Genomic DNA, 21,838 nt, shown 5'->3' with positions numbered 1-21,838 from the left:
CGAAACACATCACCACGCGGCCAAAACGGATTCCCGGGTGCACTAGATAGTCCCAGGGGAGTTGGAGAGTAGGCGCGCACCTCCTGCCAAATCACGGGAGCCGTAGTGGCACGCCTGCCAGTGAGAGGCTGTGCACTGTGAGGCACCTGTCCTAAAGAAGGCGGTGAGCCCTGTACTCACGCCTGCCACTTCCACGAAACGCATGACAACGCCTCCAAAATGAAATCCCAGGTGCACTAGACCCAGGGGAACCTCGGCAATAGACGCGCAACTCCGGGAAATCACGGGCGACGGAGTGGCATGCGTGAGAGTGGGAGGCTGTGCAAGAGGAAGGGGTGAGCCTGGTACTCACGCCTGCTACTTTCACGAAACACATCACCACGCGGCCAAAACGGATTCCCGGGTGCACTAGATAGTCCCAAGGGAGTTGAAGAGTAGGCGCGCACCTCCTGCCAAATAACGGGAGCAGTAGTGGTACGCCTGCCAGTGAGAGGCTGTGCACTGTGAGGCACATGTGCTAAAGAAGGCGGTGAGTCTTGTACTCACGCCCGCCACTTCCTCGAAACACATCACCACGCGGTTAAAATGGATTCCCGCGTGCACTAGATAGTCCCAGGGGAGTTGGGGGGTAGGCGTGCACCTCCTGCAAGTCACGGGAGTCGTGGTGGCACGCCTCCGAGTGAGAGGCTGTGCACTATGAGGCACATGTGCTAAAGAAGGCGGTGAGCCTTGTACTCACGCCTGCCACTTTTACGAAACGCATCACAACGCCTCCAAAATAAAATCCCAGGTGCACTAGACCCAAGGGAACCTCGGCAAGGGACGCACAACTCCTGGAAATCACGGGCCACAAAGTGGCATGCGTGAGAGTGGGAGGCTGTGCAAGAGGAAGGGGTGAGGCTTGTACTCACGCCTCCTACTTCCACGAAACACATCACCACGCGGCCAAAACGGATTTACGGGTGCACAAGATAGTCCCAGGGGAGTTGGAGAGTAGGCGCGCACCTCATGCCAAATCACGGGAGCCGTAGTGGCACGCCTGCCAGTGAGAGGCTGTGCACTGTGAGGCACATGTCCTAAAGACGGCGGTGAGCCTTGTACTCACGCCTGCCACTTCCACGAAACGCATGACAACGCCTCCAAAATGAAATCCCAGGTGCACTAGACCCAGGGGAACCTCGGCAATAGACGCGCAACTCCGGGAAATCACGGGCGACGGAGTGGCATGCGTGAGAGTGGGAGGCTGTGCAAGAGGAAGGGGTGAGGCTTGTACTCACGCCTGCTACTTCCACGAAACACATCACCACGCGGCCAAAACGGATTTACGGGTGCACAAGATAGTCCCAGGGGAGTTGGAGAGTAGGCGCGCACCTCATGCCAAATCACGGGAGCCGTAGTGGCACGCCTGCCAGTGAGAGGCTGTGCACTGTGAGGCACATGTCCTAAAGAAGGCGGTGAGCCTTGTACTCACGCCTGCCACTTCCACGAAACGCATGACAACGCCTCCAAAATGAAATCCCAGGTGCACTAGACCCCGGGGAAGCTCGGCAATAGACGCGCAACTCCGGGAAATCACGGGCGACGGAGTGGCATGCGTGAGAGTGGGAGGCTGTGCAAGAGGAAGGGGTGAGCCTGGTACTCACGCCTGCTACTTCCACGAAACACATCACCACGCGGCCAAAACGGATTCCCGGGTGCACTAGATAGTCCCACGGGAGTTGGAGAGTAGGCGCGCACCTCCTGCCAGATCACGGGAGCCGTAGTGGCACGCCTGCCAGTGAGAGGCTGTGCACTGTGAGGCACATGTGCTAAAGAAGGCGGTGAGTCTTGTACTGACGCCTGCCACTTTTACGAAACACATCGCCACGCGGCTAAAATGGATTCCCGCGTGCTCTAGACAGTCCCAGGGGAGTTGGGGGATACGTGCGCAACTCCTGCAAGTCACGGGAGGCGTGGTGGCACGCCTCCGAGTGAGAGTCTGTGCACTATGAGGCACACGTGCTAAAGAAGGCGGTGAGCCTTGTACTCACGCCTGCCACTTCAACGAAACGCATGACAACGCCTCCAGAATAAAATCCCAGGTGTACTAGACCCAGGGGAACCTCCGCAATAGACGCGCAACTCCGGGAAATCACGGGCAACGGAGTGGCATGCGTGAGAGTGGGAGGCTGTGCAAGAGGAAGGGGTGAGTCTTGTACTCACGCCTGCTACTTCCACGAAACACATCACCACGCGGCCAAATCGGATTCCCGGGTGCACTAGATAGTCCCAGGGGAGTTGGAGAGTAGGCGCGCACCTCCTGCCAAATCACGGGAGCCGTAGTGGCACGCCTGCAAGTGAGAGGCTGTCCACTGTGAGGCACCTGTCCTAAATAAGGCGGTGAGCCTTGTACTCACGCCTGCCACTTCCACGAAACGCATGACAATGCCTCCAAAATGAAATCCCAGGTGCACTAGACCCAGGGGAACCTCGGCAATAGACGCGCAACTCCGGGAAATCACGGGCGACGGAGTGGCATGCGTGAGAGTGGGAGGCTATGCAAGAGGAAGGGGTGAGCTTTGTACTCACGCCTGCTACTTTCACGAAACACATCACCACGCGGCCAAAACGGATTCCCCGGTGCACTAGATAGTCCCAAGGGAGTTGAAGAGTAGGCGCGCACCTCCTGCCAAATCACGGGAGCAGTAGTGGCACGCCTGCCAGTGAGAGGCTGTGCACTGTGAGGCACATGTGCTAAAGAAGGCGGTGAGTCTTGTACTCACGCCCGCCACTTCCTCGAAACACATCACCACGCGGTAAAAATGGATTCCCGCGTGCACTAGATAGTCCCAGGGGAGTTGGGGGGTAGGCGCGCACCTCCTGCAAGTCACGGGAGTCGTGGTGGCACGCCTCCGAGTGAGAGGCTGTGCACTATGAGGCACATGTCCTAAAGAAGGCGGTGAGCCTTGTACTCACGCCTGCCACTTCCACGAAACGCATGACAACGCCTCCAAAATGAAATCCCAGGTGCACTAGACCCAGGGGAACCTCGGCAATAGACGCGCAACTCTGGGAAATCACGGGCGACGGAGTGGCATGCGTGAGAGTGGGAGGCTGTGCAAGAGGAAGGGGTGAGTCTTGTACTCACGCCTGCTACTTCCACGAAACACATCACCACGCGGCCAAAACGGATTCCCGGGTGCACTAGATAGTCCCAGGGGAGTTGGAGAGTAGGCGCGCACCTCCTGCCAAATCACGGGAGCCGTAGTGGCACGCCTGCCAGTGAGAGGCTGTGCACTGTGAGGCACCTGTCCTAAAGAAGGCGGTGAGCCCTGTACTCACGCCTGCCACTTCCACGAAACGCATGACAACGCCTCCAAAATGAAATCCCAGGTGCACTAGACCCAGGGGAACCTCGGCAATAGACGCGCAACTCCGGGAAATCACGGGCGACGGAGTGGCATGCGTGAGAGTGGGAGGCTGTGCAAGAGGAAGGGGTGAGCCTTGTACTCACGCCTGCTACTTTCACGAAACACATCACCACGCGGCCAAAACGGATTCCCGGGTGCACTAGATAGTCCCAAGGGAGTTGAAGAGTAGGCGCGCACCTCCTGCCAAATAACGGGAGCAGTAGTGGTACGCCTGCCAGTGAGAGGCTGTGCACTGTGAGGCACATGTGCTAAAGAAGGCGGTGAGTCTTGTACTCACGCCCGCCACTTCCTCGAAACACATCACCACGCGGTTAAAATGGATTCCCGCGTGCACTAGATAGTCCCAGGGGAGTTGGGGGGTAGGCGTGCACCTCCTGCAAGTCACGGGAGTCGTGGTGGCACGCCTCCGAGTGAGAGGCTGTGCACTATGAGGCACATGTGCTAAAGAAGGCGGTGAGCCTTGTACTCACGCCTGCCACTTTTACGAAACGCATGACAACGCCTCCAAAATAAAATCCCAGGTGCACTAGACCCAAGGGAACCTCGGCAAGGGACGCACAACTCCTGGAAATCACGGGCCACAAAGTGGCATGCGTGAGAGTGGGAGGCTGTGCAAGAGGAAGGGGTGAGGCTTGTACTCACGCCTCCTACTTCCACGAAACACATCACCACGCGGCCAAAACGGATTTACGGGTGCACAAGATAGTCCCAAGGGAGTTGGAGAGTAGGCGCGCACCTCATGCCAAATCACGGGAGCCGTAGTGGCACGCCTGCCAGTGAGAGGCTGTGCACTGTGAGGCACATGTCCTAAAGAAGGCGGTGAGCCTTGTACTCACGCCTGCCACTTCCACGAAACGCATGACAACGCCTCCAAAATGAAATCCCAGGTGCACTAGACCCAGGGGAACCTCGGCAATAGACGCGCAACTCCGGGAAATCACGGGCGACGGAGTAGCATGCGTGAGAGTGGGAGGCTGTGCAAGAGGAAGGGGTGAGGCTTGTACTCACGCCTGCTACTTCCACGAAACACATCACCACGCGGCCAAAACGGATTTACGGGTGCACAAGATAGTCCCAGGGGAGTTGGAGAGTAGGCGCGCACCTCATGCCAAATCACGGGAGCCGTAGTGGCACGCCTGCCAGTGAGAGGCTGTGCACTGTGAGGCACATGTCCTAAAGAAGGCGGTGAGCCTTGTACTCACGCCTGCCACTTCCACGAAACGCATGACAACGCCTCCAAAATGAAATCCCAGGTGCACTAGACCCCGGGGAAGCTCGGCAATAGACGCGCAACTCCGGGAAATCACGGGCGACGGAGTGGCATGCGTGAGAGTGGGAGGCTGTGCAAGAGGAAGGGGTGAGCCTGGTACTCACGCCTGCTACTTCCACGAAACACATCACCACGCGGCCAAAACGGATTCCCGGGTGCACTAGATAGTCCCAGGGGAGTTGGAGAGTAGGCGCGCACCTCCTGCCAGATCACGGGAGCCGTAGTGGCACGCCTGCCAGTGAGAGGCTGTGCACTGTGAGGCACATGTGCTAAAGAAGGCGGTGAGTCTTGTACTGACGCCTGCCACTTTTACGAAACACATCGCCACGCGGCTAAAATGGATTCCCGCGTGCTCTAGACAGTCCCAGGGGAGTTGGGGGATACGTGCGCAACTCCTGCACGTCACGGGAGGCGTGGTGGCACGCCTCCGAGTGAGAGTCTGTGCACTATGAGGCACACGTGCTAAAGAAGGCGGTGAGCCTTGTACTCACGCCTGCCACTTCCACGAAACGCATGACAACGCCTCCAAAATGAAATCCCAGGTGCACTAGACCCAGGGGAACCTCGACAATAGACGCGCAACTCTGGGAAATCACGGGCGACGGAGTGGCATGCGTGAGAGTGGGAGGCTGTGCAAGAGGAAGGGGTGAGTCTTGTACTCACGCCTGCTACTTCCACGAAACACATCACCACGCGGCCAAAACGGATTCCCGGGTGCACTAGATAGTCCCAGGGGAGTTGGAGAGTAGGCGCGCACCTCCTGCCAAATCACGGGAGCCGTAGTGGCACGCCTGCCAGTGAGAGGCTGTGCACTGTGAGGCACCTGTCCTAAAGAAGGCGGTGAGCCCTGTACTCACGCCTGCCACTTCCACGAAACGCATGACAACGCCTCCAAAATGAAATCCCAGGTGCACTAGACCCAGGGGAACCTCGGCAATAGACGCGCAACTCCGGGAAATCACGGGCGACGGAGTGGCATGCGTGAGAGTGGGAGGCTGTGCAAGAGGAAGGGGTGAGCCTGGTACTCACGCCTGCTACTTTCACGAAACACATCACCACGCGGCCAAAACGGATTCCCGGGTGCACTAGATAGTCCCAAGGGAGTTGAAGAGTAGGCGCGCACCTCCTGCCAAATAACGGGAGCAGTAGTGGTACGCCTGCCAGTGAGAGGCTGTGCACTGTGAGGCACATGTGCTAAAGAAGGCGGTGAGTCTTGTACTCACGCCCGCCACTTCCTCGAAACACATCACCACGCGGTTAAAATGGATTCCCGCGTGCACTAGATAGTCCCAGGGGAGTTGGGGGGTAGGCGTGCACCTCCTGCAAGTCACGGGAGTCGTGGTGGCACGCCTCCGAGTGAGAGGCTGTGCACTATGAGGCACATGTGCTAAAGAAGGCGGTGAGCCTTGTACTCACGCCTGCCACTTTTACGAAACGCATCACAACGCCTCCAAAATAAAATCCCAGGTGCACTAGACCCAAGGGAACCTCGGCAAGGGACGCACAACTCCTGGAAATCACGGGCCACAAAGTGGCATGCGTGAGAGTGGGAGGCTGTGCAAGAGGAAGGGGTGAGGCTTGTACTCACGCCTCCTACTTCCACGAAACACATCACCACGCGGCCAAAACGGATTTACGGGTGCACAAGATAGTCCCAGGGGAGTTGGAGAGTAGGCGCGCACCTCATGCCAAATCACGGGAGCCGTAGTGGCACGCCTGCCAGTGAGAGGCTGTGCACTGTGAGGCACATGTCCTAAAGACGGCGGTGAGCCTTGTACTCACGCCTGCCACTTCCACGAAACGCATGACAACGCCTCCAAAATGAAATCCCAGGTGCACTAGACCCAGGGGAACCTCGGCAATAGACGCGCAACTCCGGGAAATCACGGGCGACGGAGTGGCATGCGTGAGAGTGGGAGGCTGTGCAAGAGGAAGGGGTGAGGCTTGTACTCACGCCTGCTACTTCCACGAAACACATCACCACGCGGCCAAAACGGATTTACGGGTGCACAAGATAGTCCCAGGGGAGTTGGAGAGTAGGCGCGCACCTCATGCCAAATCACGGGAGCCGTAGTGGCACGCCTGCCAGTGAGAGGCTGTGCACTGTGAGGCACATGTCCTAAAGAAGGCGGTGAGCCTTGTACTCACGCCTGCCACTTCCACGAAACGCATGACAACGCCTCCAAAATGAAATCCCAGGTGCACTAGACCCCGGGGAAGCTCGGCAATAGACGCGCAACTCCGGGAAATCACGGGCGACGGAGTGGCATGCGTGAGAGTGGGAGGCTGTGCAAGAGGAAGGGGTGAGCCTGGTACGCACGCCTGCTACTTCCACGAAACACATCACCACGCGGCCAAAACGGATTCCCGGGTGCACTAGATAGTCCCACGGGAGTTGGAGAGTAGGCGCGCACCTCCTGCCAGATCACGGGAGCCGTAGTGGCACGCCTGCCAGTGAGAGGCTGTGCACTGTGAGGCACATGTGCTAAAGAAGGCGGTGAGTCTTGTACTGACGCATGCCACTTTTACGAAACACATCGCCACGCGGCTAAAATGGATTCCCGCGTGCTCTAGACAGTCCCAGGGGAGTTGGGGGATACGTGCGCAACTCCTGCAAGTCACGGGAGGCGTGGTGGCACGCCTCCGAGTGAGAGTCTGTGCACTATGAGGCACACGTGCTAAAGAAGGCGGTGAGCCTTGTACTCACGCCTGCCACTTCCACGAAACGCATGACAACGCCTCCAGAATAAAATCCCAGGTGTACTAGACCCAGGGGAACCTCCGCAATAGACGCGCAACTCCGGGAAATCACGGGCAACGGAGTGGCATGCGTGAGAGTGGGAGGCTGTGCAAGAGGAAGGGGTGAGTCTTGTACTCACGCCTGCTACTTCCACGAAACACATCACCACGCGGCCAAATCGGATTCCCGGGTGCACTAGATAGTCCCAGGGGAGTTGGAGAGTAGGCGCGCACCTCCTGCCAAATCACGGGAGCCGTAGTGGCACGCCTGCAAGTGAGAGGCTGTCCACTGTGAGGCACCTGTCCTAAATAAGGCGGTGAGCCTTGTACTCACGCCTGCCACTTCCACGAAACGCATGACAATGCCTCCAAAATGAAATCCCAGGTGCACTAGACCCAGGGGAACCTCGGCAATAGACGCGCAACTCCGGGAAATCACGGGCGACGGAGTGGCATGCGTGAGAGTGGGAGGCTATGCAAGAGGAAGGGGTGAGCTTTGTACTCACGCCTGCTACTTTCACGAAACACATCACCACGCGGCCAAAACGGATTCCCCGGTGCACTAGATAGTCCCAAGGGAGTTGAAGAGTAGGCGCGCACCTCCTGCCAAATCACGGGAGCAGTAGTGGCACGCCTGCCAGTGAGAGGCTGTGCACTGTGAGGCACATGTGCTAAAGAAGGCGGTGAGTCTTGTACTCACGCCCGCCACTTCCTCGAAACACATCACCACGCGGTAAAAATGGATTCCCGCGTGCACTAGATAGTCCCAGGGGAGTTGGGGGGTAGGCGCGCACCTCCTGCAAGTCACGGGAGTCGTGGTGGCACGCCTCCGAGTGAGAGGCTGTGCACTATGAGGCACATGTCCTAAAGAAGGCGGTGAGCCTTGTACTCACGCCTGCCACTTCCACGAAACGCATGACAACGCCTCCAAAATGAAATCCCAGGTGCACTAGACCCAGGGGAACCTCGGCAATAGACGCGCAACTCTGGGAAATCACGGGCGACGGAGTGGCATGCGTGAGAGTGGGAGGCTGTGCAAGAGGAAGGGGTGAGTCTTGTACTCACGCCTGCTACTTCCACGAAACACATCACCACGCGGCCAAAACGGATTCCCGGGTGCACTAGATAGTCCCAGGGGAGTTGGAGAGTAGGCGCGCACCTCCTGCCAAATCACGGGAGCCGTAGTGGCACGCCTGCCAGTGAGAGGCTGTGCACTGTGAGGCACCTGTCCTAAAGAAGGCGGTGAGCCCTGTACTCACGCCTGCCACTTCCACGAAACGCATGACAACGCCTCCAAAATGAAATCCCAGGTGCACTAGACCCAGGGGAACCTCGGCAATAGACGCGCAACTCCGGGAAATCACGGGCGACGGAGTGGCATGCGTGAGAGTGGGAGGCTGTGCAAGAGGAAGGGGTGAGCCTTGTACTCACGCCTGCTACTTTCACGAAACACATCACCACGCGGCCAAAACGGATTCCCGGGTGCACTAGATAGTCCCAAGGGAGTTGAAGAGTAGGCGCGCACCTCCTGCCAAATAACGGGAGCAGTAGTGGTACGCCTGCCAGTGAGAGGCTGTGCACTGTGAGGCACATGTGCTAAAGAAGGCGGTGAGTCTTGTACTCACGCCCGCCACTTCCTCGAAACACATCACCACGCGGTTAAAATGGATTCCCGCGTGCACTAGATAGTCCCAGGGGAGTTGGGGGGTAGGCGTGCACCTCCTGCAAGTCACGGGAGTCGTGGTGGCACGCCTCCGAGTGAGAGGCTGTGCACTATGAGGCACATGTGCTAAAGAAGGCGGTGAGCCTTGTACTCACGCCTGCCACTTTTACGAAACGCATGACAACGCCTCCAAAATAAAATCCCAGGTGCACTAGACCCAAGGGAACCTCGGCAAGGGACGCACAACTCCTGGAAATCACGGGCCACAAAGTGGCATGCGTGAGAGTGGGAGGCTGTGCAAGAGGAAGGGGTGAGGCTTGTACTCACGCCTCCTACTTCCACGAAACACATCACCACGCGGCCAAAACGGATTTACGGGTGCACAAGATAGTCCCAAGGGAGTTGGAGAGTAGGCGCGCACCTCATGCCAAATCACGGGAGCCGTAGTGGCACGCCTGCCAGTGAGAGGCTGTGCACTGTGAGGCACATGTCCTAAAGAAGGCGGTGAGCCTTGTACTCACGCCTGCCACTTCCACGAAACGCATGACAACGCCTCCAAAATGAAATCCCAGGTGCACTAGACCCAGGGGAACCTCGGCAATAGACGCGCAACTCCGGGAAATCACGGGCGACGGAGTAGCATGCGTGAGAGTGGGAGGCTGTGCAAGAGGAAGGGGTGAGGCTTGTACTCACGCCTGCTACTTCCACGAAACACATCACCACGCGGCCAAAACGGATTTACGGGTGCACAAGATAGTCCCAGGGGAGTTGGAGAGTAGGCGCGCACCTCATGCCAAATCACGGGAGCCGTAGTGGCACGCCTGCCAGTGAGAGGCTGTGCACTGTGAGGCACATGTCCTAAAGAAGGCGGTGAGCCTTGTACTCACGCCTGCCACTTCCACGAAACGCATGACAACGCCTCCAAAATGAAATCCCAGGTGCACTAGACCCCGGGGAAGCTCGGCAATAGACGCGCAACTCCGGGAAATCACGGGCGACGGAGTGGCATGCGTGAGAGTGGGAGGCTGTGCAAGAGGAAGGGGTGAGCCTGGTACTCACGCCTGCTACTTCCACGAAACACATCACCACGCGGCCAAAACGGATTCCCGGGTGCACTAGATAGTCCCAGGGGAGTTGGAGAGTAGGCGCGCACCTCCTGCCAGATCACGGGAGCCGTAGTGGCACGCCTGCCAGTGAGAGGCTGTGCACTGTGAGGCACATGTGCTAAAGAAGGCGGTGAGTCTTGTACTGACGCCTGCCACTTTTACGAAACACATCGCCACGCGGCTAAAATGGATTCCCGCGTGCTCTAGACAGTCCCAGGGGAGTTGGGGGATACGTGCGCAACTCCTGCACGTCACGGGAGGCGTGGTGGCACGCCTCCGAGTGAGAGTCTGTGCACTATGAGGCACACGTGCTAAAGAAGGCGGTGAGCCTTGTACTCACGCCTGCCACTTCCACGAAACGCATGACAACGCCTCCAAAATGAAATCCCAGGTGCACTAGACCCAGGGGAACCTCGACAATAGACGCGCAACTCTGGGAAATCACGGGCGACGGAGTGGCATGCGTGAGAGTGGGAGGCTGTGCAAGAGGAAGGGGTGAGTCTTGTACTCACGCCTGCTACTTCCACGAAACACATCACCACGCGGCCAAAACGGATTCCCGGGTGCACTAGATAGTCCCAGGGGAGTTGGAGAGTAGGCGCGCACCTCCTGCCAAATCACGGGAGCCGTAGTGGCACGCCTGCCAGTGAGAGGCTGTGCACTGTGAGGCACCTGTCCTAAAGAAGGCGGTGAGCCCTGTACTCACGCCTGCCACTTCCACGAAACGCATGACAACGCCTCCAAAATGAAATCCCAGGTGCACTAGACCCAGGGGAACCTCGGCAATAGACGCGCAACTCCGGGAAATCACGGGCGACGGAGTGGCATGCGTGAGAGTGGGAGGCTGTGCAAGAGGAAGGGGTGAGCCTGGTACTCACGCCTGCTACTTTCACGAAACACATCACCACGCGGCCAAAACGGATTCCCGGGTGCACTAGATAGTCCCAAGGGAGTTGAAGAGTAGGCGCGCACCTCCTGCCAAATAACGGGAGCAGTAGTGGTACGCCTGCCAGTGAGAGGCTGTGCACTGTGAGGCACATGTGCTAAAGAAGGCGGTGAGTCTTGTACTCACGCCCGCCACTTCCTCGAAACACATCACCACGCGGTTAAAATGGATTCCCGCGTGCACTAGATAGTCCCAGGGGAGTTGGGGGGTAGGCGTGCACCTCCTGCAAGTCACGGGAGTCGTGGTGGCACGCCTCCGAGTGAGAGGCTGTGCACTATGAGGCACATGTGCTAAAGAAGGCGGTGAGCCTTGTACTCACGCCTGCCACTTTTACGAAACGCATCACAACGCCTCCAAAATAAAATCCCAGGTGCACTAGACCCAAGGGAACCTCGGCAAGGGACGCACAACTCCTGGAAATCACGGGCCACAAAGTGGCATGCGTGAGAGTGGGAGGCTGTGCAAGAGGAAGGGGTGAGGCTTGTACTCACGCCTCCTACTTCCACGAAACACATCACCACGCGGCCAAAACGGATTTACGGGTGCACAAGATAGTCCCAGGGGAGTTGGAGAGTAGGCGCGCACCTCATGCCAAATCACGGGAGCCGTAGTGGCACGCCTGCCAGTGAGAGGCTGTGCACTGTGAGGCACATGTCCTAAAGACGGCGGTGAGCCTTGTACTCACGCCTGCCACTTCCACGAAACGCATGACAACGCCTCCAAAATGAAATCCCAGGTGCACTAGACCCAGGGGAACCTCGGCAATAGACGCGCAACTCCGGGAAATCACGGGCGACGGAGTGGCATGCGTGAGAGTGGGAGGCTGTGCAAGAGGAAGGGGTGAGGCTTGTACTCACGCCTGCTACTTCCACGAAACACATCACCACGCGGCCAAAACGGATTTACGGGTGCACAAGATAGTCCCAGGGGAGTTGGAGAGTAGGCGCGCACCTCATGCCAAATCACGGGAGCCGTAGTGGCACGCCTGCCAGTGAGAGGCTGTGCACTGTGAGGCACATGTCCTAAAGAAGGCGGTGAGCCTTGTACTCACGCCTGCCACTTCCACGAAACGCATGACAACGCCTCCAAAATGAAATCCCAGGTGCACTAGACCCCGGGGAAGCTCGGCAATAGACGCGCAACTCCGGGAAATCACGGGCGACGGAGTGGCATGCGTGAGAGTGGGAGGCTGTGCAAGAGGAAGGGGTGAGCCTGGTACTCACGCCTGCTACTTCCACGAAACACATCACCACGCGGCCAAAACGGATTCCCGGGTGCACTAGATAGTCCCAGGGGAGTTGGAGAGTAGGCGCGCACCTCCTGCCAGATCACGGGAGCCGTAGTGGCACGCCTGCCAGTGAGAGGCTGTGCACTGTGAGGCACATGTGCTAAAGAAGGCGGTGAGTCTTGTACTGACGCCTGCCACTTTTACGAAACACATCGCCACGCGGCTAAAATGGATTCCCGCGTGCTCTAGACAGTCCCAGGGGAGTTGGGGGATACGTGCGCAACTCCTGCAAGTCACGGGAGGCGTGGTGGCACGCCTCCGAGTGAGAGTCTGTGCACTATGAGGCACACGTGCTAAAGAAGGCGGTGAGCCTTGTACTCACGCCTGCCACTTCCACGAAACGCATGACAACGCCTCCAGAATAAAATCCCAGGTGTACTAGACCCAGGGGAACCTCCGCAATAGACGCGCAACTCCGGGAAATCACGGGCAACGGAGTGGCATGCGTGAGAGTGGAAGGCTGTGCAAGAGGAAGGGGTGAGTCTTGTACTCACGCCTGCTACTTCCACGAAACACATCACCACGCGGCCAAATCGGATTCCCGGGTGCACTAGATAGTCCCAGGGGAGTTGGAGAGTAGGCGCGCACCTCCTGCCAAATCACGGGAGCCGTAGTGGCACGCCTGCAAGTGAGAGGCTGTCCACTGTGAGGCACCTGTCCTAAATAAGGCGGTGAGCCTTGTACTCACGCCTGCCACTTCCACGAAACGCATGACAATGCCTCCAAAATGAAATCCCAGGTGCACTAGACCCAGGGGAACCTCGGCAATAGACGCGCAACTCCGGGAAATCACGGGCGACGGAGTGGCATGCGTGAGAGTGGGAGGCTATGCAAGAGGAAGGGGTGAGCTTTGTACTCACGCCTGCTACTTTCACGAAACACATCACCACGCGGCCAAAACGGATTCCCCGGTGCACTAGATAGTCCCAAGGGAGTTGAAGAGTAGGCGCGCACCTCCTGCCAAATCACGGGAGCAGTAGTGGCACGCCTGCCAGTGAGAGGCTGTGCACTGTGAGGCACATGTGCTAAAGAAGGCGGTGAGTCTTGTACTCACGCCCGCCACTTCCTCGAAACACATCACCACGCGGTAAAAATGGATTCCCGCGTGCACTAGATAGTCCCAGGGGAGTTGGGGGGTAGGCGCGCACCTCCTGCAAGTCACGGGAGTCGTGGTGGCACGCCTCCGAGTGAGAGGCTGTGCACTATGAGGCACATGTCCTAAAGAAGGCGGTGAGCCTTGTACTCACGCCTGCCACTTCCACGAAACGCATGACAACGCCTCCAAAATGAAATCCCAGGTGCACTAGACCCAGGGGAACCTCGGCAATAGACGCGCAACTCTGGGAAATCACGGGCGACGGAGTGGCATGCGTGAGAGTGGGAGGCTGTGCAAGAGGAAGGGGTGAGTCTTGTACTCACGCCTGCTACTTCCACGAAACACATCACCACGCGGCCAAAACGGATTCCCGGGTGCACTAGATAGTCCCAGGGGAGTTGGAGAGTAGGCGCGCACCTCCTGCCAAATCACGGGAGCCGTAGTGGCACGCCTGCCAGTGAGAGGCTGTGCACTGTGAGGCACCTGTCCTAAAGAAGGCGGTGAGCCCTGTACTCACGCCTGCCACTTCCACGAAACGCATGACAACGCCTCCAAAATGAAATCCCAGGTGCACTAGACCCAGGGGAACCTCGGCAATAGACGCGCAACTCCGGGAAATCACGGGCGACGGAGTGGCATGCGTGAGAGTGGGAGGCTGTGCAAGAGGAAGGGGTGAGCCTTGTACTCACGCCTGCTACTTTCACGAAACACATCACCACGCGGCCAAAACGGATTCCCGGGTGCACTAGATAGTCCCAAGGGAGTTGAAGAGTAGGCGCGCACCTCCTGCCAAATAACGGGAGCAGTAGTGGTACGCCTGCCAGTGAGAGGCTGTGCACTGTGAGGCACATGTGCTAAAGAAGGCGGTGAGTCTTGTACTCACGCCCGCCACTTCCTCGAAACACATCACCACGCGGTTAAAATGGATTCCCGCGTGCACTAGATAGTCCCAGGGGAGTTGGGGGGTAGGCGTGCACCTCCTGCAAGTCACGGGAGTCGTGGTGGCACGCCTCCGAGTGAGAGGCTGTGCACTATGAGGCACATGTGCTAAAGAAGGCGGTGAGCCTTGTACTCACGCCTGCCACTTTTACGAAACGCATGACAACGCCTCCAAAATAAAATCCCAGGTGCACTAGACCCAAGGGAACCTCGGCAAGGGACGCACAACTCCTGGAAATCACGGGCCACAAAGTGGCATGCGTGAGAGTGGGAGGCTGTGCAAGAGGAAGGGGTGAGGCTTGTACTCACGCCTCCTACTTCCACGAAACACATCACCACGCGGCCAAAACGGATTTACGGGTGCACAAGATAGTCCCAAGGGAGTTGGAGAGTAGGCGCGCACCTCATGCCAAATCACGGGAGCCGTAGTGGCACGCCTGCCAGTGAGAGGCTGTGCACTGTGAGGCACATGTCCTAAAGAAGGCGGTGAGCCTTGTACTCACGCCTGCCACTTCCACGAAACGCATGACAACGCCTCCAAAATGAAATCCCAGGTGCACTAGACCCAGGGGAACCTCGGCAATAGACGCGCAACTCCGGGAAATCACGGGCGACGGAGTAGCATGCGTGAGAGTGGGAGGCTGTGCAAGAGGAAGGGGTGAGGCTTGTACTCACGCCTGCTACTTCCACGAAACACATCACCACGCGGCCAAAACGGATTTACGGGTGCACAAGATAGTCCCAGGGGAGTTGGAGAGTAGGCGCGCACCTCATGCCAAATCACGGGAGCCGTAGTGGCACGCCTGCCAGTGAGAGGCTGTGCACTGTGAGGCACATGTCCTAAAGAAGGCGGTGAGCCTTGTACTCACGCCTGCCACTTCCACGAAACGCATGACAACGCCTCCAAAATGAAATCCCAGGTGCACTAGACCCCGGGGAAGCTCGGCAATAGACGCGCAACTCCGGGAAATCACGGGCGACGGAGTGGCATGCGTGAGAGTGGGAGGCTGTGCAAGAGGAAGGGGTGAGCCTGGTACTCACGCCTGCTACTTCCACGAAACACATCACCACGCGGCCAAAACGGATTCCCGGGTGCACTAGATAGTCCCAGGGGAGTTGGAGAGTAGGCGCGCACCTCCTGCCAGATCACGGGAGCCGTAGTGGCACGCCTGCCAGTGAGAGGCTGTGCACTGTGAGGCACATGTGCTAAAGAAGGCGGTGAGTCTTGTACTGACGCCTGCCACTTTTACGAAACACATCGCCACGCGGCTAAAATGGATTCCCAAGTGCTCTAGACAGTCCCAGGGGAGTTGGGGGATACGTGCGCAACTCCTGCACGTCACGGGAGGCGTGGTGGCACGCCTCCGAGTGAGAGTCTGTGCACTATGAGGCACACGTGCTAAAGAAGGCGGTGAGCCTTGTACTCACGCCTGCCACTTCCACGAAACGCATGACAACGCCTCCAAAATGAAATCCCAGGTGCACTAGACCCAGGGGAACCTCGACAATAGACGCGCAACTCTGGGAAATCACGGGCGACGGAGTGGCATGCGTGAGAGTGGGAGGCTGTGCAAGAGGAAGGGGTGAGTCTTGTACTCACGCCTGCTACTTCCACGAAACACATCACCACGCGGCCAAAACGGATTCCCGGGTGCACTAGATAGTCCCAGGGGAGTTGGAGAGTAGGCGCGCACCTCCTGCCAAATCACGGGAGCCGTAGTGGCACGCCTGCCAGTGAGAGGCTGTGCACTGTGAGGCACCTGTCCTAAAGAAGGCGGTGAGCCCTGTACTCACGCCTGCCACTTCCACGAAACGCATGACAACGCCTCCAAAATGAAATCCCAGGTGCACTAGACCCAGGGGAACCTCGGCAATAGACGCGCAACTCCGGGAAATCACGGGCGACGGAGTGGCATGCGTGAGAGTGGGAGGCTGTGCAAGAGGAAGGGGTGAGCCTGGTACTCACGCCTGCTACTTTCACGAAACACATCACCACGCGGCCAAAACGGATTCCCGGGTGCACTAGATAGTCCCAAGGGAGTTGAAGAGTAGGCGCGCACCTCCTGCCAAATAACGGGAGCAGTAGTGGTACGCCTGCCAGTGAGAGGCTGTGCACTGTGAGGCACATGTGCTAAAGAAGGCGGTGAGTCTTGTACTCACGCCCGCCACTTCCTCGAAACACATCACCACGCGGTTAAAATGGATTCCCGCGTGCACTAGATAGTCCCAGGGGAGTTGGGGGGTAGGCGTGCACCTCCTGCAAGTCACGGGAGTCGTGGTGGCACGCCTCCGAGTGAGAGGCTGTGCACTATGAGGCACATGTGCTAAAGAAGGCGGTGAGCCTTGTACTCACGCCTGCCACTTTTACGAAACGCATCACAACGCCTCCAAAATAAAATCCCAGGTGCACTAGACCCAAGGGAACCTCGGCAAGGGACGCACAACTCCTGGAAATCACGGGCCACAAAGTGGCATGCGTGAGAGTGGGAGGCTGTGCAAGAGGAAGGGGTGAGGCTTGTACTCACGCCTCCTACTTCCACGAAACACATCACCACGCGGCCAAAACGGATTTACGGTTGCACAAGATAGTCCCAGGGGAGTTGGAGAGTAGGCGCGCACCTCATGCCAAATCACGGGAGCCGTAGTGGCACGCCTGCCAGTGAGAGGCTGTGCACTGTGAGGCACATGTCCTAAAGACGGCGGTGAGCCTTGTACTCACGCCTGCCACTTCCACGAAACGCATGACAACGCCTCCAAAATGAAATCCCAGGTGCACTAGACCCAGGGGAACCTCGGCAATAGACGCGCAACTCCGGGAAATCACGGGCGACGGAGTGGCATGCGTGAGAGTGGGAGGCTGTGCAAGAGGAAGGGGTGAGGCTTGTACTCACGCCTGCTACTTCCACGAAACACATCACCACGCGGCCAAAACGGATTTACGGGTGCACAAGATAGTCCCAGGGGAGTTGGAGAGTAGGCGCGCACCTCATGCCAAATCACGGGAGCCGTAGTGGCACGCCTGCCAGTGAGAGGCTGTGCACTGTGAGGCACATGTCCTAAAGAAGGCGGTGAGCCTTGTACTCACGCCTGCCACTTCCACGAAACGCATGACAACGCCTCCAAAATGAAATCCCAGGTGCACTAGACCCCGGGGAAGCTCGGCAATAGACGCGCAACTCCGGGAAATCACGGGCGACGGAGTGGCATGCGTGAGAGTGGGAGGCTGTGCAAGAGGAAGGGGTGAGCCTGGTACTCACGCCTGCTACTTCCACGAAACACATCACCACGCGGCCAAAACGGATTCCCGGGTGCACTAGATAGTCCCACGGGAGTTGGAGAGTAGGCGCGCACCTCCTGCCAGATCACGGGAGCCGTAGTGGCACGCCTGCCAGTGAGAGGCTGTGCACTGTGAGGCACATGTGCTAAAGAAGGCGGTGAGTCTTGTACTGACGCCTGCCACTTTTACGAAACACATCGCCACGCGGCTAAAATGGATTCCCGCGTGCTCTAGACAGTCCCAGGGGAGTTGGGGGATACGTGCGCAACTCCTGCAAGTCACGGGAGGCGTGGTGGCACGCCTCCGAGTGAGAGTCTGTGCACTATGAGGCACACGTGCTAAAGAAGGCGGTGAGCCTTGTACTCACGCCTGCCACTTCCACGAAACGCATGACAACGCCTCCAGAATAAAATCCCAGGTGTACTAGACCCAGGGGAACCTCCGCAATAGACGCGCAACTCCGGGAAATCACGGGCATCGGAGTGGCATGCGTGAGAGTGGGAGGCTGTGCAAGAGGAAGGGGTGAGTCTTGTACTCACGCCTGCTACTTCCACGAAACACATCACCACGCGGCCAAATCGGATTCCCGGGTGCACTAGATAGTCCCAGGGGAGTTGGAGAGTAGGCGCGCACCTCCTGCCAAATCACGGGAGCCGTAGTGGCACGCCTGCAAGTGAGAGGCTGTCCACTGTGAGGCACCTGTCCTAAATAAGGCGGTGAGCCTTGTACTCACGCCTGCCACTTCCACGAAACGCATGACAATGCCTCCAAAATGAAATCCCAGGTGCACTAGACCCAGGGGAACCTCGGCAATAGACGCGCAACTCCGGGAAATCACGGGCGACGGAGTGGCATGCGTGAGAGTGGGAGGCTATGCAAGAGGAAGGGGTGAGCTTTGTACTCACGCCTGCTACTTTCACGAAACACATCACCACGCGGCCAAAACGGATTCCCCGGTGCACTAGATAGTCCCAAGGGAGTTGAAGAGTAGGCGCGCACCTCCTGCCAAATCACGGGAGCAGTAGTGGCACGCCTGCCAGTGAGAGGCTGTGCACTGTGAGGCACATGTGCTAAAGAAGGCGGTGAGTCTTGTACTCACGCCCGCCACTTCCTCGAAACACATCACCACGCGGTAAAAATGGATTCCCGCGTGCACTAGATAGTCCCAGGGGAGTTGGGGGGTAGGCGCGCACCTCCTGCAAGTCACGGGAGTCGTGGTGGCACGCCTCCGAGTGAGAGGCTGTGCACTATGAGGCACATGTCCTAAAGAAGGCGGTGAGCCTTGTACTCACGCCTGCCACTTCCACGAAACGCATGACAACGCCTCCAAAATGAAATCCCAGGTGCACTAGACCCAGGGGAACCTCGGCAATAGACGCGCAACTCTGGGAAATCACGGGCGACGGAGTGGCATGCGTGAGAGTGGGAGGCTGTGCAAGAGGAAGGGGTGAGTCTTGTACTCACGCCTGCTACTTCCACGAAACACATCACCACGCGGCCAAAACGGATTCCCGGGTGCACTAGATAGTCCCAGGGGAGTTGGAGAGTAGGCGCGCACCTCCTGCCAAATCACGGGAGCCGTAGTGGCACGCCTGCCAGTGAGAGGCTGTGCACTGTGAGGCACCTGTCCTAAAGAAGGCGGTGAGCCCTGTACTCACGCCTGCCACTTCCACGAAACGCATGACAACGCCTCCAAAATGAAATCCCAGGTGCACTAGACCCAGGGGAACCTCGGCAATAGACGCGCAACTCCGGGAAATCACGGGCGACGGAGTGGCATGCGTGAGAGTGGGAGGCTGTGCAAGAGGAAGGGGCGAGCCTTGTACTCACGCCTGCTACTTTCACGAAACACATCACCACGCGGCCAAAACGGATTCCCGGGTGCACTAGATAGTCCCAAGGGAGTTGAAGAGTAGGCGCGCACCTCCTGCCAAATAACGGGAGCAGTAGTGGTACGCCTGCCAGTGAGAGGCTGTGCACTGTGAGGCACATGTGCTAAAGAAGGCGGTGAGTCTTGTACTCACGCCCGCCACTTCCTCGAAACACATCACCACGCGGTTAAAATGGATTCCCGCGTGCACTAGATAGTCCCAGGGGAGTTGGGGGGTAGGCGTGCACCTCCTGCAAGTCACGGGAGTCGTGGTGGCACGCCTCCGAGTGAGAGGCTGTGCACTATGAGGCACATGTGCTAAAGAAGGCGGTGAGCCTTGTACTCACGCCTGCCACTTTTACGAAACGCATGACAACGCCTCCAAAATAAAATCCCAGGTGCACTAGACCCAAGGGAACCTCGGCAAGGGACGCACAACTCCTGGAAATCACGGGCCACAAAGTGGCATGCGTGAGAGTGGGAGGCTGTGCAAGAGGAAGGGGTGAGGCTTGTACTCACGCCTCCTACTTCCACGAAACACATCACCACGCGGCCAAAACGGATTTACGGGTGCACAAGATAGTCCCAAGGGAGTTGGAGAGTAGGCGCGCACCTCATGCCAAATCACGGGAGCCGTAGTGGCACGCCTGCCAGTGAGAGGCTGTGCACTGTGAGGCACATGTCCTAAAGAAGGCGGTGAGCCTTGTACTCACGCCTGCCACTTCCACGAAACGCATGACAACGCCTCCAAAATGAAATCCCAGGTGCACTAGACCCAGGGGAACCTCGGCAATAGACGCGCAACTCCGGGAAATCACGGGCGACGGAGTAGCATGCGTGAGAGTGGGAGGCTGTGCAAGAGGAAGGGGTGAGGCTTGTACTCACGCCTGCTACTTCCACGAAACACATCACCACGCGGCCAAAACGGATTTACGGGTGCACAAGATAGTCCCAGGGGAGTTGGAGAGTAGGCGCGCACCTCATGCCAAATCACGGGAGCCGTAGTGGCACGCCTGCCAGTGAGAGGCTGTGCACTGTGAGGCACATGTCCTAAAGAAGGCGGTGAGCCTTGTACTCACGCCTGCCACTTCCACGAAACGCATGACAACGCCTCCAAAATGAAATCCCAGGTGCACTAGACCCCGGGGAAGCTCGGCAATAGACGCGCAACTCCGGGAAATCACGGGCGACGGAGTGGCATGCGTGAGAGTGGGAGGCTGTGCAAGAGGAAGGGGTGAGCCTGGTACTCACGCCTGCTACTTCCACGAAACACATCACCACGCGGCCAAAACGGATTCCCGGGTGCACTAGATAGTCCCAGGGGAGTTGGAGAGTAGGCGCGCACCTCCTGCCAGATCACGGGAGCCGTAGTGGCACGCCTGCCAGTGAGAGGCTGTGCACTGTGAGGCACATGTGCTAAAGAAGGCGGTGAGTCTTGTACTGACGCCTGCCACTTTTACGAAACACATCGCCACGCGGCTAAAATGGATTCCCAAGTGCTCTAGACAGTCCCAGGGGAGTTGGGGGATACGTGCGCAACTCCTGCACGTCACGGGAGGCGTGGTGGCACGCCTCCGAGTGAGAGTCTGTGCACTATGAGGCACACGTGCTAAAGAAGGCGGTGAGCCTTGTACTCACGCCTGCCACTTCCACGAAACGCATGACAACGCCTCCAAAATGAAATCCCAGGTGCACTAGACCCAGGGGAACCTCGACAATAGACGCGCAACTCTGGGAAATCACGGGCGACGGAGTGGCATGCGTGAGAGTGGGAGGCTGTGCAAGAGGAAGGGGTGAGTCTTGTACTCACGCCTGCTACTTCCACGAAACACATCACCACGCGGCCAAAACGGATTCCCGGGTGCACTAGATAGTCCCAGGGGAGTTGGAGAGTAGGCGCGCACCTCCTGCCAAATCACGGGAGCCGTAGTGGCACGCCTGCCAGTGAGAGGCTGTGCACTGTGAGGCACCTGTCCTAAAGAAGGCGGTGAGCCCTGTACTCACGCCTGCCACTTCCACGAAACGCATGACAACGCCTCCAAAATGAAATCCCAGGTGCACTAGACCCAGGGGAACCTCGGCAATAGACGCGCAACTCCGGGAAATCACGGGCGACGGAGTGGCATGCGTGAGAGTGGGAGGCTGTGCAAGAGGAAGGGGTGAGCCTGGTACTCACGCCTGCTACTTTCACGAAACACATCACCACGCGGCCAAAACGGATTCCCGGGTGCACT

Source organism: Stylophora pistillata, unplaced genomic scaffold (genome assembly GCF_964205215.1).
Source record: "Stylophora pistillata unplaced genomic scaffold, jaStyPist1.2 SCAFFOLD_54, whole genome shotgun sequence".
NCBI classification, from domain to species: domain Eukaryota; kingdom Metazoa; phylum Cnidaria; class Anthozoa; order Scleractinia; family Pocilloporidae; genus Stylophora; species Stylophora pistillata.
This window is presented reverse-complemented; position numbering follows the sequence as displayed.